Raw genomic sequence first — 22,574 nt, forward strand, 5'->3', positions numbered from 1 at the left:
TAAGCTGTGCAGTATTCTGTTCAGGGATACACAGATGGGGCAGAGCTCAGGCCAGAATATGGTGCCTTTTCTACTATAGAACTCTGAAGTATTTCTGCTTTGTACAGTTTTTCTCTTATCTGCTCCTCTTTCCTCCCTCCCTCCTACCCTCCCTTCCTTCCTCCCGCCCTTCCTTCCTTCCTTCCTTCCTTCCTTCCTTCCTCTCTATTTATGGCACTATAAGTATTAAAACAACAATAACATTCATAGAAACCACATTGAAAATCCTATCACATCATGTTTTAAACTTTTTCATTTACTGCCAACTTCTGAATCTGTAAGTTCTTTATCTTTTTAGATTATGACATATATATAAGACTTCTATTTAATATATTCTTAATCCTCTGATGTAAGTTTCACAGCTCAGGTATGCCACTTATATAAAGAAGATCCAGGGAACAGGAAGGGATAGGAAGGGAAAGGAATTGCTGTCATTTATTGAGAGCCTACTGTGTGCTAGTCACTCTTCCTTGCCCTCTGCCTTGATATTTCCAATCTCCTTCTTGCTTTTTGGGATTTGGTATGAGGGCTAACACAATATCACACACAACCTAAGGAGTGAGGATTAATGGAAGAGAGTGTTCTGAATCCAGCAGGAAAAAGAGGTAATGATCATTCATTGCCTGACTACTTCCATTCATTGACTTTTAGCTTTTGATTCATTTTATGTGCCGTTTATTGCATAGCTCCATTGAGGCAAATATGTGTGCAAGATGCTATGGGATGCTATTTACAGTGATTTTGCCCTTGTACTTTTTCTTTTAATTATTTTTTAGTGTTTATTTTTGAGAGAGAGAGAGAGACAGAGCATGAGTGGGGAGGAGCAGAGAGAGAGGGAGACACAGAATCCGAAGCAGGCTCCAGGCTCAGAGCTGCCAGCACAGAGCCCAATGCGGGGCCTGAACTCATGAACCGTGAGATCATGACCTGAGCTGAAGTCGGACGCCTAACTGACTAAGCCACCCAGGCGCCCCTGTCCTTATACTTTTAAATCAACTGAATACTGATTAAGTCTTGACCAGAAACTTTTCTTACTTTCATTTATTCAAATTTCTTTAATTCTCTTGAAATTTGCTAAGCAAATTTCCCCTTGGAGTATATTAAACCATGCAAATGGGAAAAACTTTGTCATGATACTGCTTTGACGGCCCAAGAACTTGAGGAATAAAAACTTCAAGAGCAAAATCCCTTCTCAAACAGTCAACTGTGGCCTAACAGTGGCTTCTTGCCAAATCGTAACTTAAAAAAGTGCTGATTACTTTTTAAACATAATCAATTCCAATGAATACTGCTCCAGTTGGCTTTTGAAACACATAGAATCAACTTTCAGTTACCCAGAATGGCTACTACCCTAGTGATGCCAGAATGTCTATGGCCCAACCCACTTATTAGCACTGGAAACCTGAAGAATCACTGATGCTGACTCTCAGTGACCTCAAATTTAGACTCTGAGATTTTTATTCAAATGCTGATATTTTCTGATAAGACGGAAGTACAAGCTTATATGATTGATTGCTAATTTGTGTCACTACTACACTATGCCACTTACAGTTTGCTATAAATTAATTTTTAAGTAAATCTTATTATCTTATGAGTAACTCAATCCCATTTCATCATCTTACCTTTTTTTTTGTTTTGCAGAAATTATGAGTTCTTAGTTAAATGCGAGGATTTAAAATTTACATGAGTTCATAAACTTACATTTGGCATTTCTTTCTTATTTTAATATATCATAGACTCAAAGTATGAAAGTGGTGTATGTGTCACTTCACCTCTGAAAGTTGCTGACTTCTTGTTAAAAACAGTCTCCATCCATCCATCCATCCATCCATTTATCCATCCATCTATCTATCCATTTGTCCTCTATCTATGGCTATCATTTACTAAAAACTTACAGAACAGATGTCTAACTCTCTTCTTCTGTCTTCCCTCCTCTCTGCTTAAAACACATACACATTACACAAGTACATATGCAGGCTTTCATATGTACACTCACCAACAATTACAAGAGGAAATTAAAAACAGTGGAATTCAACTGTTTAGATTAGAAATGGGAATCTACTTCCAAAAGGCTAAAAGCAGTATCTTTTAATCTACTCATGGGGACCTTCAATAACTAATAGCACTTTTTGTGTGTGAGGATTATCAGCAGTCATTTATACCACTATATTAGTAGTAGGATGGGTGGGAGGGTGATTGACTTTGATGCATGGCTTCTACATGCACAACATTTAAAATTTTTCATGCTCTCGAGAGAATAAAAGGGTTTGTATTCTTCAATTAGGTAGTGACAATGAGAAAATATTATTAAAATTCCCTGGGAAAGAAACACGTATGTTTATAATGTTTTCTTATTGCAGTGGAATTCAGTGGGTAAAAAAGATTCAATATTTTCCCTTGTTAGTTGAGGGAAGTGGAATATTCAAAGGGAATACTGTGTGGTGTGTGTGTGTGTGTGTGTGTGTGTGTGTGTGTCTGTGTGTGTGTCTGTGTGTGTGTGATGACTTATATAAGAGTTAGGCCTAGACTCCATCTTCTATGTTCTTTGAAGAGACAGACACTCAGCAACTATTTTTTGAGCATCTTCTGTGTCTATGTATTACGATTCTGAGTTCATGGCAGGGGAGGCAGAGAGTATAAAGTATGACTCTACCCAGATTTTGATGAGTAGATAAACAAATGAACAAAAGCCAAAAACCAATTAATGTTTAAATTGGGATGCTGAGTTTGGTGAAGGAAAAATTTTTGTAAAAGCATCAGGCCTATAAATATCTGGGAGGTCTTCATAACAGAAGTTAAAGTTCATCTGGACCTTGAAGGGGAATTAAAGAATTCCAGGAAGAAGAGTAGCATGGCAAAGGAACCCTGGATGGAATGGAGTCATTGATTGACTCTTGTTGAGCAGTGCTGACCCTCTACAGGCAGTTGTGCCAGGTGGTAGACATTGCAGCCCTGGAGGAGAGGGTGGTCACATAGGGTGGGCCCAGACTGTACATGGGTCTTATCATTCAAGCAGCGTGGTTTGGATTTTAACAATGTTGTAGACAATAAGTTGCCATTGGCAGCTTTGAGCAGTTGAGTAATATATTGAAGCAATTTTAAGTGAATCATGGCATTGTTCTTTTTCAGTTGTGTATTGAAGTGTAATATTAAATATAAATATATAATAAATAGAATTAGAAATGCTCCGACCTTGTCATATATTAATGCTTCTTTTAGGTACAATCTTGGGAGAGCTGAGGGTATGGAGCAGCCTCTACTGGAAATTTTTAATTTATTTTTTATTTATTTTTTTAAGTTTATTTATTTGAGAGAGCATGCGTGCATGTGTTGGGGGTGGGCAGAGAGAAAGGGAGAGAGAGAATCCCAAGCAGGCTGTATGCTATCAGCACAGAGCCTGATGCAGGGCTCTGTCTCTGCAACCATGAGATGATCTGAGCCAAAACCACGAGTCGGACACTTAACAGACTGAACCACTGAGGCACCCCTAGAATTGCTTCTTAATTTTTAAACATGTATTTTTGGGTAGAAGGAGAGATCTTTTAAACATTGATTACAGTATAGTCAGAAAATATAGTCAGTATGTTATCTACCTTTTGAAGTTTGTTAAGATTTGGTTTATGCTTAGTTTTGGTTATGTGCTTAGTTTTTTTTTTGTTGTTGTTGTTGTTTTTGTTTTGTTTTTTTTTAATTTTTTTTTTAACGTTTATTTATTTTTGAGACAGAGAGAGACAGAGCACGAACGGGGGAGGGGCAGAGAGAGAGGGAGACACAGAATCGGAAGCAGGCTCCAGGCTCTGAGCCATCAGCCCAGAGCCCGACGCGGGGCTCGAACTCACGGACTCACAGACCGTGAGATCGTGACCTGAGCTGAAGTAGGCCGCTTAACCGACTAAGCCACCCAGGCGCCCCTGTGCTTAGTTTTTATACAAGTTCCCTATCTGCTTGAAGAGAGTGCATATTCTGTAGGAGTTAAGAGCAGTGTTCTCTACAGATAAAGATTGCTTATTACTTTTTTGTTAAAATCTTCTGTAACCTTACTGATTTTTGGCTTCTAGATTTAGGAATGGCTTCGAGAGGTGTGTTAGAATCCTCCACTGTGATGATGGATTAGTCTGTCCTTGTGTTTCTGTCAATTCTTGCTTCACATACTTGAGACCATATTTTTATATGCATGTAAGTTCAAACTATTTCTCAGAAATGGAATTTCTTCACCTTTATGTAATGACTCCATAGATGCTTTCCACCTTAAAGTCCCTTCTGTGTCATATTAACATAGCTGTGTAACCTTTCTTTTGGTTAGTAGTTGCCTGATGATATTTTTTTTCCAACCTTCTCTTTTTGGCTTTACTGTATTCTTATATTCTAGTGAGTCACTTATAAACAACATACCTGGGGATTATTATTGTTAGAATTGTTTCAATCCAGTCTGACAGTCATTGTCTTTTAACATGACCATTTAGTTTATATTACAGTGATTATTGATGTATTTGGATTTACTTTTGCTATCTTATTTGATGGTTCTATTTTTTAACCACCTATTTTTTTTTTTGCTATTGTTGTTATATTTCATTTCTTAGTTTCTTTTGAATTTTATTTTTATTAATTTTCTCCCTCTCTATTTTGGAAGTTACACACTATTCCTGTTGTGTTAGGAATTAATTGGCCTATAAATTCTACCTCACAAGTTAAATTAGCAGTCTAAAGCTGATCAGTATTTTAATCCTCCTCCAAAAACTTTAGTGGTTTCAGAACATTTTTAACTCTTGAGTACACCCTCCCAATTTACATATTATTTGTCTTATGTTGTCTCTTATATTTTAGTTTCTTTTAATTCCACAAGATGTTACCATTATCTATAATTGTTCTTTTAGTCAGTGTTGGTTTAGATGTGCCAACATGTTTGCCACTTTCTTTCCTCATCATTCCTTCTTTTATTCTAGAGTTTCTTCTGGGATCACTTTCCTTCAATAGATAATGCATACTTCTGAAGTTCCTCTAGTGGACGTCCGCTCTTTGCACATTCTTTTTATTTATTTGAATGTCTTTACTTTACCCTTGTTCTTAGGAAGATTTTTACTGAGTATAGACTTCTAGGTTGATACTGTTTTGTCAGGACATTGAAGATATTATTCCTCTTACTTCGGGCTTCTCATGTTAGTGTTGAAAAGTCAGTCATTGATCTACAAGTCATTCCTATTCTTTCTGGCTGTTTTTTTAATTTTCCCTTCATCTTTGATATTCTGCAATTTCATTGTGATGCACTTAAGTATAGCTTTCTTTTGTCCCTTTGGGCTTTCATTGAGAATCTGAATCTGTGGACTCGGGGTCTTTCTTTAGTTCTGGAAAATTGTCAGCCGATATTAACTTGTCAAATATAGCTTCTGAATATTTTTTTCTTTCTTTACCTTTTAAAACTAAGACACGTTAGACCATCTTACTCTGTTCTTTATATCCCTTAATTGCTCTTTCAGTTGTTTTTATCTCTTTAGTTCTTCAGGCTACATTTTATAATTTCTTCAGATTTTTTTTCTAATTCACCAATTCTCATTGCTGATATGTAGTTATATTTTTCATTTCTAAAAGTTACACTTTTTTCCTGATTTGGCCTTTTATAGTCTGTTACTGATTTAATAAGAAATGTCAATTCCTTTTTTACCTTTATCATATTGAGTATGTTTTATGTGCTGTCTGATAATTTAAATATCTGGGATCTTTAAATATCAGCAGCTCTGATTCCATTGTCACCTCTCTGTCTATCAGTCAGTGTGCATTATGTTTTGGTTTGTTTTCAGATTTTTTAATATGAACTCCTGTATATTAGAACTCTATATGTGAGAATTCTTTGAACCCTGGGTTGCAGATTGCTTTCTCTAGAGAGGACTTATGTTTGATTTTGCCAGATGCCAGGAGATGTTTTCAGCCCAGAATCTCTAGACCCAGGTTTTTTTGGTTTTTGGTTTTGGACCACCCAGTTAGTACAAATTTGGGCTGCCAATTCTCATTTGGGCTGTCTTGTTATGATAAATTTTTTGTGGAGTTTATTTCTCCCCTTACTCCAAATGCCATAGTTCAAGGAAAACAGTTTTCCTTACTGTTCCTAGAGATTGATTTTGTTTCTAAGTCATCTTTACACTCATGGTTTAGCTCTTTGCAATCCAGCTTTATGTAGGGTTGGGGGGATGCTGGGTTTTGTCCTCTGTGCCCTCTGATGCTAAAATATATATAAGTTCACAGAGTTCAAAAAATGTTCTAAAGCAGTAGCCACCTTACTTGCTGGGTTTTCACTTTTATTTAGTCTTTAACCATTGAACATTCCTTAGTAACTTGCTGTCTCAACGATGTGTATTTTAAAATATTTTATATATTCATTTAGCACTTTATATGTTTTTTGTTTGTTTTTGGTAGTGGTGGTGTTTTAGAGGTTTTTTTTAGTGAGATGAGCTTAGAGTAGCTAATCAGTTTCAGCATTGAAATTGGACATTAGCACAATATAATCTAATAGTGAAAAACAACCTGTGTAGGAAATATTTCAGATTAATATGTTAGAGCCACTTGTTTGCTCCTTTATGCTCAGAAATGGAGTTTTAGCTTAACTCATCATTTCTATTCATTGTTCAGTGTCCTAATCGGCTACTAGCAATTTTCAGATGTCAAATAATATAAACATTGTCTCAAATATAAGCTCAATTATTAGCAAAACTTTTTAACTTTTAGTCTTTGTTAGGTCTCTTTGTTAATGGGAACATAGGTCTGCTGTCTAGGATAGCTATGATCCACTTGCACTTATTAGTTACATTTATATAAATGTAATTATTTTCTTGATTTTTCACAGTTATTACTCCTTAGTTTAGGCAAACACATATTAGAGCCCAGTGTAAAGAGAGGCAGTCTTAGAGAGTTAAAGGGAGCTTCCTCTATACTTTTACTGAACAACTGTGAGAAATCAGATATTATTGAAGTCTCATTCCAGGTGCTTCAGAAGGAAATAATTCTTAGGGAATGATTCCACTTTCAAGAAGGTAGCCCATCTTACATTCAGGAGCTTTTCACAGTCTCTAATTTGGTATAGAATAACATGTAATGTAAGATGGCTTTTCATCTTGGAAGAGCTCCGAAGATATGGTGATTTTGTTTGCCTCCATTGAGAAGTATCCTGAAAATAGTGCCCCAGGTCCTCCACGTAGTCTAGAATGTGAGTAACCCAAAGGAAATGATATATTAGCTAGGATGCTTCCAGCTGCAGTCAACAGAAAACCTGGACTCCCTTTGGCTCAAACAATGGCAAAATATATCATCTTACAACAAAAAATCCAAACTTGGGCAGGCTCCAGACATGCCATGTTGCTTATGCTTCTCTGGCTTTTGTAGTTCTGGCCTTTTCCCCCAGGGGACTTCATCATCACCCTGGTAGCAAAATGGCATTAGCAGTTCCAGGCATCACATCCAGAGATAGATCCACATGCATCACCTAGAGGTAGAATAGGGACCATCTCTTCTGGGTTCTCCTAAGGAGCCAGGAAACTGCTCATAACCATTCCCACTGCCCTCTCTCTCTGCCCCTCCCCTCTCTTTCTCTCTCTCTCTGCCCCTCCCTCCCTCTCCCTCTCTCTCTCTCTCTCTCTCTCTCCCTCTCCCTCCCTACCTCCCTCCCTCCCTCCCTCCCTCTCTTTCTTTCCCTCTCTCTCTCCCTCTTTCTCCCCCTCTCACTCTCCTTCTCCCTCTCCCTCTCTATTTCTATCTCTATCTCAAAAGAAATAAATAAAATTTAAAAAGAAGTGAATGTTAATATTGTGTCATTTGTTGATCTTTTTCTTTGGACATAATATAGCATTTTTCTGTGGGCTAAATTTGTTCTGTTCTCATAGAATATTAAATCTGTTTGACAAAGTGAATTTAGATCTCTTTAACTCTATTGACTCCATTAATACTACATGTGGAAAATTATTTAGCTAATGTGAAGAACATTATATCTCTAATTTTAGGGTTAATGTAATGGTTCATGAACTTTGAGGATATGGTGTTAGTGCTACTTAAGAATCTCAGTTATATGGAGCGCCTGGGGTGGCTCAGTTGGTTGAGCGCCCGACTCTTGATTTTGGCTCAGGTCATGATCTCACATGGGATCTTCATAGGATTTAGCCCCTCATGGGGCTCTGCACTGGCAGTGTGGAGCCTACTTGGGATTGTCTCTCCCTCTCTCTCTCTCTCTCTCTCTCTCTCTTTGCCCTTCCCCCATGTGCACACACACACTCTCTCTCTGTCAAAACAAATAAACATAAAAAAAGAATCTTAGCTATAAGTAATGATGAAATTAATCATTATGCTGACCTACTAGCTCATGTTTCATATATACAGTTCTGACTCAGAAGTTCATGTAATAGCTTACTTATTTGCATTCTCCCCAGACTGTTCTTGCTCTTAATTCACTATCATTCCTTTAGCCTGAGAAAATGGAAATTAGTTTTAGAATAGAATCAAAGTAGTAACAAATCTGAAGAGATTCAATGGAAAGAAATGTTATTAAGTGTTCTGCTGGCAATTTTTTACTGAATTTGCTAAAGCCTAAACTTTCTAGTTGGAAGAAACAAGTCACCTGCCTAAGGTTGTTTATTGGGATGTTACCATATTTTATTGTCAGATCATGGCTTTTTTTGATGTGATTTGGTGACTAAATTTGTTGTAAATATCACAGAAACCATTATTTCTGTTCACGTGTTTTTATTCATCACCTTTGTTCAGTAATTAGATAAATGTGAGTGTGTGTATGTGTGTACAAGTGTTTGTTACATTACGTGTGTGTGTGTGTGTGTGTGTGTGTGTGTGCGCGCGCACCTTAGAACTGTATTGCAGTTGCTTTATCTTCAACTAGGAGTTGGGCGAATGAGGTCCTGAAGATGATTTTCAAGAGGGAATGACTTGAACATTTTTAACAATAGGGTGAATAGATGTACAGCCCTCAGGTCTTTGTGTCTCTTGACTTGGTCAGCTTTCATAACAACAAAGCCTGCAGGCTGTTCCCAAAGAAGAAGTGTAGGGCTGCAATAGTGACTGTGGCCTAGAACTGGCAATGCCTTGCTTAGATGAATGCAGGATCTGTGTATCTGTTCTCTCAGGGTGTTCCTATGAGGAAATCTGGGGACTATCAGGACTCATCTTTTGCTTTCACTTATCTCCATCTCCAGTAACGATATTTTGGAATCTAGGTATTTTTGAATTTATTAATCTTCAAAACTAAGATGAGTTTGGTAAACTCAAAAATACTGTACATTTTGTAGAATTTCAAGCCTTCTCTCAATCTAAGACTAGATCTTAGCTTTCTAAGGTATGAGGTTTTAGGATTTTTTTTTCTATCATAATAGACATTTAAGAATTATGTAGTTTGTTTGATGAAAGCAGATAGCCAATTCTTTTAGTGAAATTATCAGAGTTGGCTGTCTTTGTACAGTAACCGCCAACTGCTTTAATCTCTATGTGGAATCCTTTACTCTTTATAGATAACTGATTTATACTTAAATAGAAGTAGAGTTCTGTGATAATTGAAAACGATTTTTATTTACCAACAGCCCTTTATAGAATACATAGATACTTTAAAATAAAATTAGATTTCACCACCAACCCCAAAGGCATTTTGAAGGTAAAAATTCTGACTCCCTCTTTGCCCAATCCATAAATGTTTCTATTAACTTCTTTATAGCTTTCTTTTTATTGAAGCTGGGTGACTAGACATTCAGCATTCATTTATTAAGTACCTACTACATTAAATGAGACATATTTGATGGGAAGAAAGCCATTTAACATAGAACCAGCATATAATGGTCTTAAGTAAACTTAGTTCCTTTCCTCTCTGTAGTTATATTCAAAGTTTTGTGCTATATGGTTGAAAATAAGGGGACAGATCCCATGCTTCAAGGAATTTATACCTCGGGTTGGTTGGAGAGGTGTTAATATGGGAGAGGAGATAGCTGGTTAAAAACTAAGTGAATTATACAAAGTGCATAAAGTACCCTTTCCATGCAGAAGAAGAAATTCTACATCTGGAAAGGTATGAGAGAAGGTGGCACTTAACAGTTGAGGTAAAGTTCTGCCCCATTTGCTCCTCTGTTGTGGATGCTAAGTAAGTACAGTCAAGAAGGAACTAGTCTGGTGTCAGGTCTGAATAGGGCATGGAGGTGGGGGCAGTGGGGTATGGCAGATTTTCACAGGTCACATTACTCTTGTGTGTTGGTGTCCTGTTCTCATTCCATGAATAACCATTTCTTGTTATTTGTTTTTTATGCTTTTAAAGTCTGTTGCTTATGGTTTCTTTTGCTCATGGAAGAAACGTGATAATGCTGAATTTAGATAGATCTTAGGGCAATTTACATTCTTCCAGCAAAAAGTGAATACCGTACTTTAAATCTTCAGAATGTAGGAGGTTCCCCCATTTTGCAAAAAGACTTTCATTTGTAAAATATTTCCCCAGAGAAACAGTGTTACTAAGTAGAGAGTTGAATCCTACACTAGCACATGGAAGCTTACTAAATCCATAATAAAGCCAAAAATCTGTATTTAGGTAGCTGCAGTGGTATGGTGATATTGTAGAACAGTAATATAGCTCACAAGATTTATACATACTGTGACTATTACAGCATGCAGGGGAGAACAATATTCGTGCAAATGTGTAGAGTTTAAACTGTATTTTAAACTCTAATGTGTAGCTAACTTTTTGTAAACTAGCCGGGAGCCTATGTTTTACATAAAACATGATATTTAATAGCAAATGTGTTCCAGGTTCCCACTTTGGATTCCAGGTGAATACCTCCCTGCCATATCCATGGCAGCCCTTGGCCAACTAGCCTGAAGAAAATCAAGTAGCTCTGCAAATACTTTTGCCCTCCAGGTGTCATCCTTTTGAGCAGAATGTGGGCTGGCTTTTTATAGAGAGGTAACATTCACAAGTCAGGTGTTCATAACCCAGAGAATGCCTATATGTATTTTATGTGGCCAGAAGGGTTAAACTTAATATATTTTATTCTTAATTCTTCCAGGTTCAAGCATGACAGCATGATCTTTTAGGCAACTTGCAGTTACCCATGTTCATGACTGGAAAAGCTGAAAACATTCCCCTTTAAATAAAGGATGAATCATAATTCAAGTAGCTTTGCAGTTGGCTTTATAGATTTAGTGAGCTATTGCTCAGCAGTTTTTTGTTTTGTTTTGTTTTTTGTTTTTTAATGTATCCTGCAACATGATTGGTAATATTTGTGGGTTCTTCAAAATACTCTATTTCCTTCCTGCTCATGGACAAGAGCTTATATTTGGGGCCATCTCCTTTTCCAGAAGAGGCCAAGATCCTGGTAGTGTCTGCCAGGTATAGTTTAAGGAATTTAGTTCAACAATAACATAATATTCATGGCAATATTTCTTGACCTATGGTTGGGTTTGAGTAAGCCAAAAGAGGATAATCAGTGTAGAATGAAGTAAGCATTTGTTTTTTGTTAGTATATAACAAAATATATAATATAGTATAACACCAGACTTCCACATTTTATCTCCGTAAATCTCTTTCATCTTTGGTGGGAAACCCCTTCCTCTTAACTAATCTCCATGGTCTTTACTTGACACAGGGCAATCAATCCCCAAGCAACCTGAGCCCATTGAACAGGTGCCTTGTTAAAAGAATGTGGTTAAATGTTGGGTAAACTCTAGCAGTGATTGCTAGAAAAGGAAAGAATGCTGATATTTGCTGAAGGTTTGACAAAGGAGCCTCTCACCTATGTTTGACAAAGCTTTAAGCTTTAAGATAGGCTTTTTGTAGAGGAGGCATGCGGCTCAGTAGAAGAGAGAACCATTTGCTTCTATAGTAAATTGTTGCAGTTCCATATTCTAAACCATGAGTCACAGATGTCTTTATGATTACACATCCCTCCCAGCGTATGAGAAATATACTTTAGAGAACAGGAAGTTAAGAGAAAACAGAAGTGTGAATAACTGCTAATGGTGCTCTCTCTGGCTCCGTTCCGTCTGCCATTTCATCATACATAAAGGGTAGTTCAGAGATTCTTTCCTGGCAAATAAGTGGCAACATATGTTTGAAACAGTGAATGGAAACTATAGGGAGAAAATGACAGGCATATGGCAATAGGAAGGCAAGGGAAAATTTGTTGCCCTAATGTTAGCCACATAATTGGTATGCTCTTCTATAGAAGGGCTGTTTTACTTTAAAAAGTCTGCATGCCCCATTAGTACAGCATTTCTGTGTGTGGAATGTATATATTTTCTAGGTTTGTTTTGTTTTTTTCATGAATGGCTGTCACATTAAGCTATTGAAACTCCATACAGAGGTCTTGAGAGAAAGGTTCTCAAAGGGGGAAGACAGAATCTAGTCAGGAAATAGGACCCTTTATTAAAGTAGTAAAAACAAAAAGTGGGGAAGCACTTAAGAACAATTACTTTGAAGGGCAAAGAACAGAGAAATGGGCCCCAAATTTCGTCTTCAAGCATGCTTGTCTTTTAAAAAATTCTACATTGGCAATGTTTATGATTCACTTGTTGCCATAGCAAGTAAACCCTTGCAATGTGTTAAGATTCCATAAGTTACCTTAAAGGGCACAGGTTTGATGTTTTGTTACACATTGTGAAAGCACAGCAATTTACTTTGAAAAAATAATTTTCTTAACAGAAAATATCAATGGATGCTAAAGGCCCTGAAGCCCATTTCCAGTTGTATGTCATACAAGGCTAATAGTTAGGAAATGTGTTTTCAGCCTTTAAAACTTTATCATGGCTTAGTGTTATATTGGAGACAAGTGTTGGAAAGAAACATAATTTGTTTCTCAGAACAAATTTTTGTTTTGTTCTGTTTGCTGAGAAATGATTATGACAATATCATTAGTATTTGTGTTTCTAAGATTTAGTTAACTAATAAGATTTTTGTTGTTCAGATTGTGGGGAAAAATCAATTGGTGTTATTGATTTGGGACTTGACAATGAATAATGGTAGCATGAACATTAATGGACTTATTAATTGATGACTTATTAATATGTATATATCTGCAAATATGATTTAAACATGTGTCAATCCTGTAAAACCCAACTATTCTGTATCTTGTCTCACAATATCCTGCTTTATTATGATTGGCATAATTGGCATGCTTTTTTATGTCTGGTCTCATGCTTTAAAAATGGATACCTAAAAAGTTAAGCTAAACAAAATGTTTCATTTGTAGTCAGAAATGTCTATATACTATACTACATAGTATAAATTTCTATATATACTATACAGTTGACCCTTGAACAAGGCAAGGGTTAGGGCACCTGCCTGCACAGTCAAAAATCCACATATAACTTTTGACTCCCCCCAAATTTAACTACTAATAGTCTACTGTTGATGGGAAGCCTTATCGATAACATAAACATTGATTAACACATACTGTTTATGTTATGTGTATTATATACTGCATTCTTACAGTAAAGCTAGAAAAGAAAGTGTTACTAAAAAAACTCATGGAGTCGACTGGCTGGTTTAGTCAGTGGAATGTGCTACTCCTGATCTCGGGGTTGTAAGTTTGAGCCCCACATTGGGTGTAGAAATTACTTAAGAATAAAATCTTTAAAAACGAAAGAGAGAAAATCATAAAGAAGAGAAAATATATTTTCAGTACCATACTGTATTTATTGGGAAAAATATCCACATATAAGTGGACCTCCGCAGTTTAAACACAAGTTGTTCAAGGGTCAACAGTATATATACATGTAAAATAAAGCAGGACATGGCAGAATGAAGACATGATAAAGTTTTATACCCTGCCCACTACCAATTTTTGTACTACTCACAAGCTAAGAATGGTTTGTACATTTTTAAATAGTTGAAAAATGTCAAAATAGTGAAAATTACCTGAAATTTAAATTTTAAGTGTCTGTAAAGTTTAATTGGAACACAGCCACATCCATTTGTTTACATATTATCTGTAATATGTGGGCTACATTCCTGCTATAACAGCAGAATTGAGTAGTTGCAGCAAGACTATCTGGCCTGCAAAACCTAAAATATTTACCACCTGGCCCTTTGTGAAAAAGTTTGCTGACCACTATTCTATACCTTTTTACAGTGTAAAACAAAGTGGACAAAAGGCAACCACATGTTTACTTTTATATATCTCCACTAATTTGTGTTCATTTGTCTGAACCAAATTTTGATTTTCTGTACTTTTTAAAAAATCTTGAATAATTTATAATATCTGAAGATTAATATTATCGCCAAGACAGTGGATACCTTTTGATGGAGTACTAAAATGATATGCTATATTTGAGGGAAAATCTAAATAGAGAAGATAGGAAGACAAAATTTTGTTTCTGAGACTGATGGGAGGTGATGAGGTTCTAAACTGGTGATATTTAGTTTTCTATTTTCTTGTCATATCACCTTCTCTTATTCTATCTTGCCCAGAAGGAGGATATCCAGGATGAGTGTTGAGGATTATGGGATTGTAAGAGAGCCCCCACCTCCTCCATTATGTGTCAAATTTTTTTGCTTAAGTGCATATGGCAAAACATACCACCATGAAAATATCTAGTGCTCATGACTAAGTGAAGTTTTCCTTGAACCTAATCACCTTGAATAATTGAGGACTGACTGTATTAAGAAAAGATATCCTACCTCCAGTATGGATTCCTCATATTAATATTTGATTTAATATTCTGTTTTTTTAAATTTCTTGAATTAGCCGTCAAAACGTATTTCTAAATAGACTTAGTCTAATTTATCAGACTCTCAAAAACAGTCTTGGTTTAAATGTTGCTTATTTGAGAGTTTAGATGTGATACATTATTATTATTTTGTTGCATATTTAAACATTTTTAAAAGATTATTAAGAAAAAGAAGCTGTATTTCCATATTAGATAGCATTATTTTTTGAGGTGTGTTGTGGGTATATGGAATGAAAAATATTACAAATCTATTATTTCACATGGAATTACACAATGCCTGGAGGCTATGTTTGCTCTGATTCTTTATGTCTAATCTTATCTTTTTCCAAAATCTTTCCTTTTAAAAATGAAAACCTAGAAAGGTCAGCTAACAAAATTTTTCTTTTGTAGTGATAAATTAATAACAGATGGACTTTTGACATACATACACTCATACATAAAAATCTATGTACATTTTTCACATCATCCTAGTAGTTTTTTTATTTTAATGTGTTTTTGTCTATCACACAAGAATATCAGAAAAAGGTACAATTAAATGAGATATATTCCATGAAGAGTGAGTCTGAGGCTTTGAGTCTGAAACTCTCATAGAAGTTAGGTACATTTAAAGCTACTCTGTTGTAAGATGAGTTAATATTAAAAAGGATCAGATTTCTGTTGGTATTTCAAATCACTTGAAAAAGGCTGAACACACATAAAGAAAAAAATATAATCAATTTCTCTTTTTATTTAGGGCCTTAGAGACAGCTACAGTAGATGTGCTTTGATTATATTAGATGGCGATATTATGTGTGCATTTATTTAGAGGAACTTGGTTTTTTCCATCTGAAAATAGCAATTTAAGAGAAAGTAGTGGGACACCCGGGTGGCTCAAGTCGTTTAAGCGTCTGACTGCGGCTCAGGTCATGATCTCACTGCTTGTCGGTTTGAGCCCGGTGTTGGGCTCTGTGCTGACAGTTTGGAGCTTGGAACCTGCTGCAGATGCTGTGTCTCCTCTCTCTCTGCCCCTCTCTTGCTCGCGCTCTTTCTCTTTCAAAAGTAAATAAACATTTAAAAAGAGAGAGAAACTAGTTTCTGGTGTTCGTTGATCTTTATTTTGTAGCATATAAAAAGTCTGTTCAATTTTATTTTGAACATAACATTTGATTATAGTTTTCAAAAGAAGATTGCTGGCTTCTGGTACCAAATTAGTACACTTTGTAGGTGTTTTGGACAGTTTTGACCGTGATACATCCCTTTAGCTTTAATGAGCATTACTGATGCCCTAGTGTTAAAAATGGAGATCACATATTTTAAGATCATACAGGAAATATTCCATCTAATTCTTTCTACAAAGAAGTTGTCTGTGAATTATGTTGACTGTATAACTAAAATAATTAGAAGTTGTTATATATAAAGTGTTCAGGTATTTGTGGAATCTGTGTGGTAGCTGTTGTGATTACTGCTGTTGCTTCTTTTCTAGCAATTTCCCAGTCCCTATTGTATTCTTCAACGAAATATTTCTAAGATAAAGTGTGAGGAATAACACTAAAGGTGCACTGTTCCTGCACCTGAAATTCCTGAAATTGTTCCTGAAATTGCTACAATGGACAATTTGTACTCCTACTTCCATCTTGAGTGTGACTCCACTATGGCCCACCTTCAAGGCATGTTTCCTCAGTGCACATTAACATCCCAGGGATGATAAGCAAGGCTCTGGAGTCAGACTCCCTGCTTGGGTCTTGAGCTCTCCATTCACCAGTTACGTAATCTCTCTGTGCCTTTGTTTCCTCATCTATAAAATAGGGATAATGGGAGTAAGTACCTTGCTCATTTACTTGTTGTGAGTATTAAATGAGTTGTGGCCTGGAAGTACTTAAAGAAGCACTTATACATACTAAGAATTCAACTACTTAGCTCTTATTATACATTCCTAAGATGCCATCTATGGTGTCCTGTTTGTATTGGATCTTCGAAACCCTCTAACTCCATAGTCAGAATCAAATTGACATTATTTTAGGATGAAATAAATGTAAATGTGCATGAAAACTTTTTGGAAATTTAGGATGTAACACCCATCTAGAACAGTGTTGGCACACAGGAGGTACTCCGTAAATATTCAAAGAATTAATGAATTAAAAAATTAAAAATATTATACCCATATAATGGTGATGTCATTCTTAAAATTCCTGACTAAATACTCAAATCAAAGCCATTCAATTCTTAGATTTAGGAGAGATCATTTAATTCGAATCTGTGTTAATGAGGTATGAAAAACAAAGATGGTGATGATGAGGATATTAATAACAGCAAATATATACTTGGCATTTACTGTGAGTGAAATACTATTCTAAACACTTTATATGTATATAGATTAATTCATTTGATCTTTACAGCAACCTATAAGATAGGTACTACTGTTATCCCCATTGAATAGATGAAGAACTTAAGTCTGAGAGTTTATAAATAACCAGGATTCAAACCCAGGAAGTTTGGCTCCAGAATCTATGCTCTTAACTCTTTGTGATAAACAAGCTATAATTTCATTACAGTTATTTAGTCCAACTTTGTTTTCCCTACTTAATGTTCATCAAAACAACCATACAGCACCAAAAGTGCTAATCACTGCCTGTCCCTCCCTCTTTCTGCTCTCCCGCACAAGTCTAAAGCACTGGTACTCAAACTGGGCTGCACAATTGAATTACCTGGGGAGGCTCCCAGTACTTTTGATGCTTAGGTCTTAGAGATTCTGGCTTAATTGGTGCACGCTGGATATCAGAATTTTTAAAAGCTCTCCTGGTGATTCTAATATACTCAGCACAGTTTTAGTCCATTTGTCTAAACGAAAATGAAATTGGTGTGAGCCCTAGAGCACTCCTGAGGGGTTAGGACATGAAATAGTAGGCTCTGGATCCTTGAGCATCCAGGAGTTGAAATTCAAGCCAGTTTGCATTGTTTCTTGTTGAGAATCGTTTCCTTTGCATGCAAGAAATACTGGTTGGAAATTCCAGGTGATAGTGGATTCACAATTCACCCAGGGATTAAATTGTATATATTATTCTTTTAATTTGTTATTTTTAAAAAATCAAGTAGGTTGGTTTAGCATCCGACTCTTGATTTTGGCTCAGGTCATCATCTCACCGTTCTTGAGATCAAGCCCTGTGCCGGCCTCCGCACTGACAGCATGAAGCCTGCTTGGGATTCTCTCTGCCCTGTGCACACGCACTCTCTCTGTCTCTCTCTGTCACTCTCAGAATAAATGCACATTTTTTTTTTTAATCAAGTAAGTTTTAGCATTGTTATAGTCTTGGGGCCCTACATGGCTATTGAAAATTTGGAGAAGCAAAATGGCTACAAGCAGGAATAGGGTAGTGCCTTCCTTTAGGGTTACCGGTTTATTGCTCCAATGAGAAGAGTAGCCTGACTTTACTAAACTGTTTAGGAAAATTGGTATTTATTTCAAATGTTTATGGTTTATCATCTCAGAAGATTAATGCCAAATCCTCAAAAATGTAGTGACGAGCGATGACTCATTTTAGCTCATGTCAAAACAATGCGCTTTTGTAATTTGCCTGTCTCTGGGGAAGCTATTAAACACTAAACAAAATGCCTCAGAATGAAATTGATTGAGTGTTTTAAATTATGTACTTTTGCTTGGCTATTAGCCAGAAGTTCTTTGGGAAAACTCACTACACATCAAGACCTGTGAATTGTGCTGACAATGATACTACATAGTTTATGCTGCTTCAGTACCAGCGGTGTGTATTGTAAAGTTAAATAGTCAAACAAAGCTCAGTCTTTTTGATAAACAATTTGTGTTAACTCTACTCTCCGCCAAGTGATTTTTTTCTTTGTTCAACTCTGGACAGGATATAGCTAATGGAAAAGATATTTTTGTCTGCATTATCTTGTTGATAAATAGCACAGATTCCAACAAGCTAAAGAATAGTTATTATATAAATGTATTTTAAGATTTATACATTTGTTTCCTTGTAAGCACAACCATATATCTTGTCCCCAGTAGAGCTCACCATAGTGTTTTGCATGTAGCAGATACACAAACTTTGTGTGTTATTGATAATAATGATACCAACAAATAAAACATAAACAGTAGCGTATAATTCCCTATGGTCTGTCAGTACTGTATGAAGTCTTTTAAAAATCAGTGTTGGGGTGCCTGGGCAATTTCGGTTCAAGTCATGATCTCATGGTCCATGGGTTCGAGCCCTGCATCTATGCTAACAGTACAGAACCTGCTACAGGTCCTCTGTCTCCCTCTCTCTCTCTGCTCCTCCCCTGCTAATGCGTGTGCACACGCTCTCTCCCTTTCTGTCTCAAAAATAAGCATTTTCAAAAGCTCAACTACATTTTATTTTTCAGGAACAAAATACTTAAATGACTGGCTTGCTTTCAGTAACTTCCTAAGTAATGAGGGTATTTACAATGTTAGGCTATATATATACATATATACATTAGATTGGATATTGTTAAGAAACACCTTTATCAGTATAATGAACTCTTAGTAGTAGTAACCAAAACATTCATAGTACCATCTGACGCTTTTTGAGTAGGCAGGTGGGGACATGGTCTCCTGGCAACCAAAAGTATGGGGCCGCTTAAGACCATTTGTATCACATCTGGGAGAGAATAGGTGCTCAGTAGATACTTGTTGAATTGATGTTCTACTCATACTCATCTCTTATTCTATAAGAATCAATTTCTTCAGATGCAGTTCCATGAAAGAACATGGAAAAAGGTAATGAAAATTAAATGACTTCAGAGTGATTCTGTAACATGGTGATAGATATCATCCCTAATGAAGTTATCCTGATACATAAGTATCTAGCTTTCAGCCTGTTTTGAGATGGAAAATGGTGTGAAGAATGGTAATTCAAGTTGGATTTGAAAACTATAGTTCAGGGGTATCTGGGTGACATAATTGGTTAAGCATCCAATTCTTGATCTCTGCTCAGGTCATGATTTCATGGTTCATGAGACTGCACCTGGCATCAGTCTGCTTGGGGTTCTCTCTCTCCCTCTCTCTCTCTGCCCCTCCCCTATTTGCATGCACACACTCTCTCAAAATAAAAAAATAAACCTAAAAATTCTTTCTAAAAAAAATAATATATAGGATAAACTGGTCAAACTGCTGCATTCTATTTATCTTCCTGCCCATATCTAGCTCTTGCCATTAAGCATGTTATTTATCTTCCCCAGCCTCAGCTCCTTCATCTGTTAAGTGCTGCTAATAGTAGGACCTATTTTGTAGCGATGTTATGAAAATTAAGGATTAGGTGAAAAGCACTTAAAATAGTAGCTGGCATATAGTAAACACTCGTGTGTGTGTGTGTGTGTGTGTGTGTGTGTGTGTGTGTATTTACACATGTGCATGTTTTAAAGCATTTGAAATATTGTTTGGGTGGGCCATAAAAGAAATATGTTTAGAAGAATTTGATAGACTTATGGAAGAAATCCAAAATTGGCTATGAAGGGTAACTTATCTTTTAGGGTTTCATCTTCATAGGCCCCAGCATGGCTTCCTTGGCTGCCACTCTCAGGGACAGGGACCCTGGTTTGATTGGATCAGTGACCTGACCCAAAAAAGTATTTGTTTCTGTTTTTACTAAGATGCTTCACACAGAAAACTATGCAATGCTGCTTTCTTATTTCCCAGGCTGAAACAATGAAATGATAAAACTATAGTCCCCTGCTGCTTCATTTGCTTGTACTAATTTGTCCTAAATGAAAAACTCTTCATTTGGTAATAGAAAAGGATGACTTCAAGTAATAGAAACAAGCCCAAGCTAATTAAGTTAAGCAAGATCTTCAGCCAGGAAAAGTAACTACTGAGATATGCATCTTGTTTTTCTAAGCAAATGCTCCTACTTTAGAATCTGAGTGGGCCTTAATTCATTTACCTTGTTTGAATTGCCCACTTTTCATACAACCACTTTACATTTCTGGCAGCAGTGAGTGTGCTGAATGTTTTTGTTATTGTTGCTCTTAGTGATAAGTGTGTCGTTTTTATTCTCACTATAAACAAAGGTCTGTAAGGACCATAGACTAGATTGTTTCACCATTGCAATGTGGTTATTTTGTTATTTCCATCATTTGCTAGTATTTTGTTCCTAATCTTGGAGTAGATCTTTCAGTAGTGACAGAGAAAAACTGCTTTGCAATCAAATATTTATAACTACTTTAAGTAGTAGAACCTGCCTAGTAAAAATGTATTCCGTTTCTATATCAGGGCAGTTTTTTTGGCATTGTTTTTTCAATGAACAAATTAAAATAGAATCTTTAAAAAGATATTTAACATGCTCCTTTAAAATAGGATATCCCATTAACATGAGGTCAAAGAGCCTCCCAAACATTATTTTTTGTTAGTTTGACATCTTTCTGTTACAACCTTGGAAGCCTAAAGGTTTTTCTTACTTTTCTTTTGCATTTTTTTTTCTGTCTTTATGGCTGCTCATTGCTTCTCAGTCAACCTGAAATTCAGGCTTATTTTAAGTCCCATCACTGTCTGTAATGACTACCTCCTCCTTGCCTCCCATGCCCACTTGTCTTCTTTGGAACTTGGTAGTACTCATCCTCTTGTTATTCTAGTGTCCTCTGTCTCAGTTGGCTCATTTCCCTCCATTTCATTGTTTCTACAAGTGACCACCCTCTCTCTTCCCTCTCAGTCTCTGACAAGCTTCTTGAAAGAATACTATCATACTCAGTACTCACCACCCTCTTTGGATCCTTGAAATCTGGTTTCATCACCTGCCATTCTGATGGAATTGTTACTTTCAGAGGTCACTGGTGACTTCATCATCAGATCCAACAGGCTATATTCTATTATACTTCATCCTTTAGCTTCCTCTGTGACTTCATTATCCCACTTAACACAGCTACCTGCTTACTCACCCCTTGAAATTTTCTCTTTGGTTTCCAAGACACTGAACTCTCCCAAATTCTTTTTCTATATCGTATTCTGCTTCTTTTCTAATTTCCTTGATAGCTTATTCTCCTTTTCTCATTCTCTAAATGCAAACCTTTGCCCAGACAATCCAGCCCTTTGCTTTCTATACTACTTCCTCCTTGGCACTCTAATCTATTCCTACAGTTTCAACTTTCCTCTCTACGCTACAATTCCACATCTTTATCGTTAGCCACTGCTTGTCTGACTTCTCTCTAGCCTGTGCAGTTACTTCTAGATGTCTCACCATTTTCTCAAGCACAGCATTCCAAAGCTGCCTCTCCCAGTCTTTTAATTGCTGTTATTAGGACCAATCTTCTTGTCACCCAGACTTTTAAGAGTTATTATTTTTTAAGAGTTATTATTTTAACCACTCTGACTGGCGTGAGGTGATATCTGAGTGTGGTTTTGATTTGTATTTCCCTGATGAGGAGCGACGTTGAGCATCCTTTCATGTGCCTGTTGGCCATCCGGATGTCTTCTTTAGAGAAGTGTCTATTCATGTTTTCTGCCCATTTCTTCACTGGGTTATTTGTTTTTCGGGTGTGGAGTTTGGGAGGGGAGGGTGGGTGATGGGTATTGAGGAGGGCACCTTTTGGGATGAGCACTGGGTGTTGTATGGAAACCAATTTGACAATAAACTTCATATATTGAAAAAACAAAACAAAAAAAAAGAGTTATTATTTTAAGACTTATTGAGTCCGGTTGTTTATACCTTTTGCATCTTCAGATTGTGTAACATACCTCATTTTACAGCTTCTAAGCATTATCTTTCCATTTTTCTCTTTTATTGAGATATAATTTATATTTAGTAATGTGCACAAACATTAAGTATACACATAGATGAGTTTTTACATAGGTATATACCTGTGTAAACTCTATCCAGACCAGAATATAGAATGTG

General features: G+C 36.3%; 2 protein-coding genes and 1 long non-coding RNA gene across 4 annotated transcripts in view; 1 reads left to right on the forward strand and 2 right to left on the reverse strand.

Annotated features, from left to right (window-relative positions):
* Positions 1-22,574, forward strand: part of CMSS1 (cms1 ribosomal small subunit homolog) — a 380,184-nt gene that overhangs the window by 67,612 nt on the left and 289,998 nt on the right. The gene's annotated exons all lie outside the window — the stretch shown is intronic.
* The window catches only part of FILIP1L (filamin A interacting protein 1 like), a 112,981-nt gene that overhangs the window by 58,487 nt on the left and 31,920 nt on the right, over positions 1-22,574 (reverse strand). The gene's annotated exons all lie outside the window — the stretch shown is intronic.
* LOC122229775 lies at positions 15,721-21,556 on the reverse strand. 2 transcript variants are annotated; one of them, XR_006207132.1, is made up of 3 exons: positions 21,439-21,556; positions 16,370-16,504; positions 15,721-15,759 (listed from the first exon to the last, which is right to left on the reverse strand). It is a non-coding gene; the product is annotated as an uncharacterized LOC122229775 (long non-coding RNA). The 2 variants fall into 2 exon arrangements; XR_006207133.1 differs by lacking the exon at positions 21,439-21,556 and adding an exon at positions 17,415-17,542.

Source organism: Panthera leo, chromosome C2 (assembly GCF_018350215.1).
Source record: "Panthera leo isolate Ple1 chromosome C2, P.leo_Ple1_pat1.1, whole genome shotgun sequence".
NCBI lineage: Eukaryota > Metazoa > Chordata > Mammalia > Carnivora > Felidae > Panthera > Panthera leo.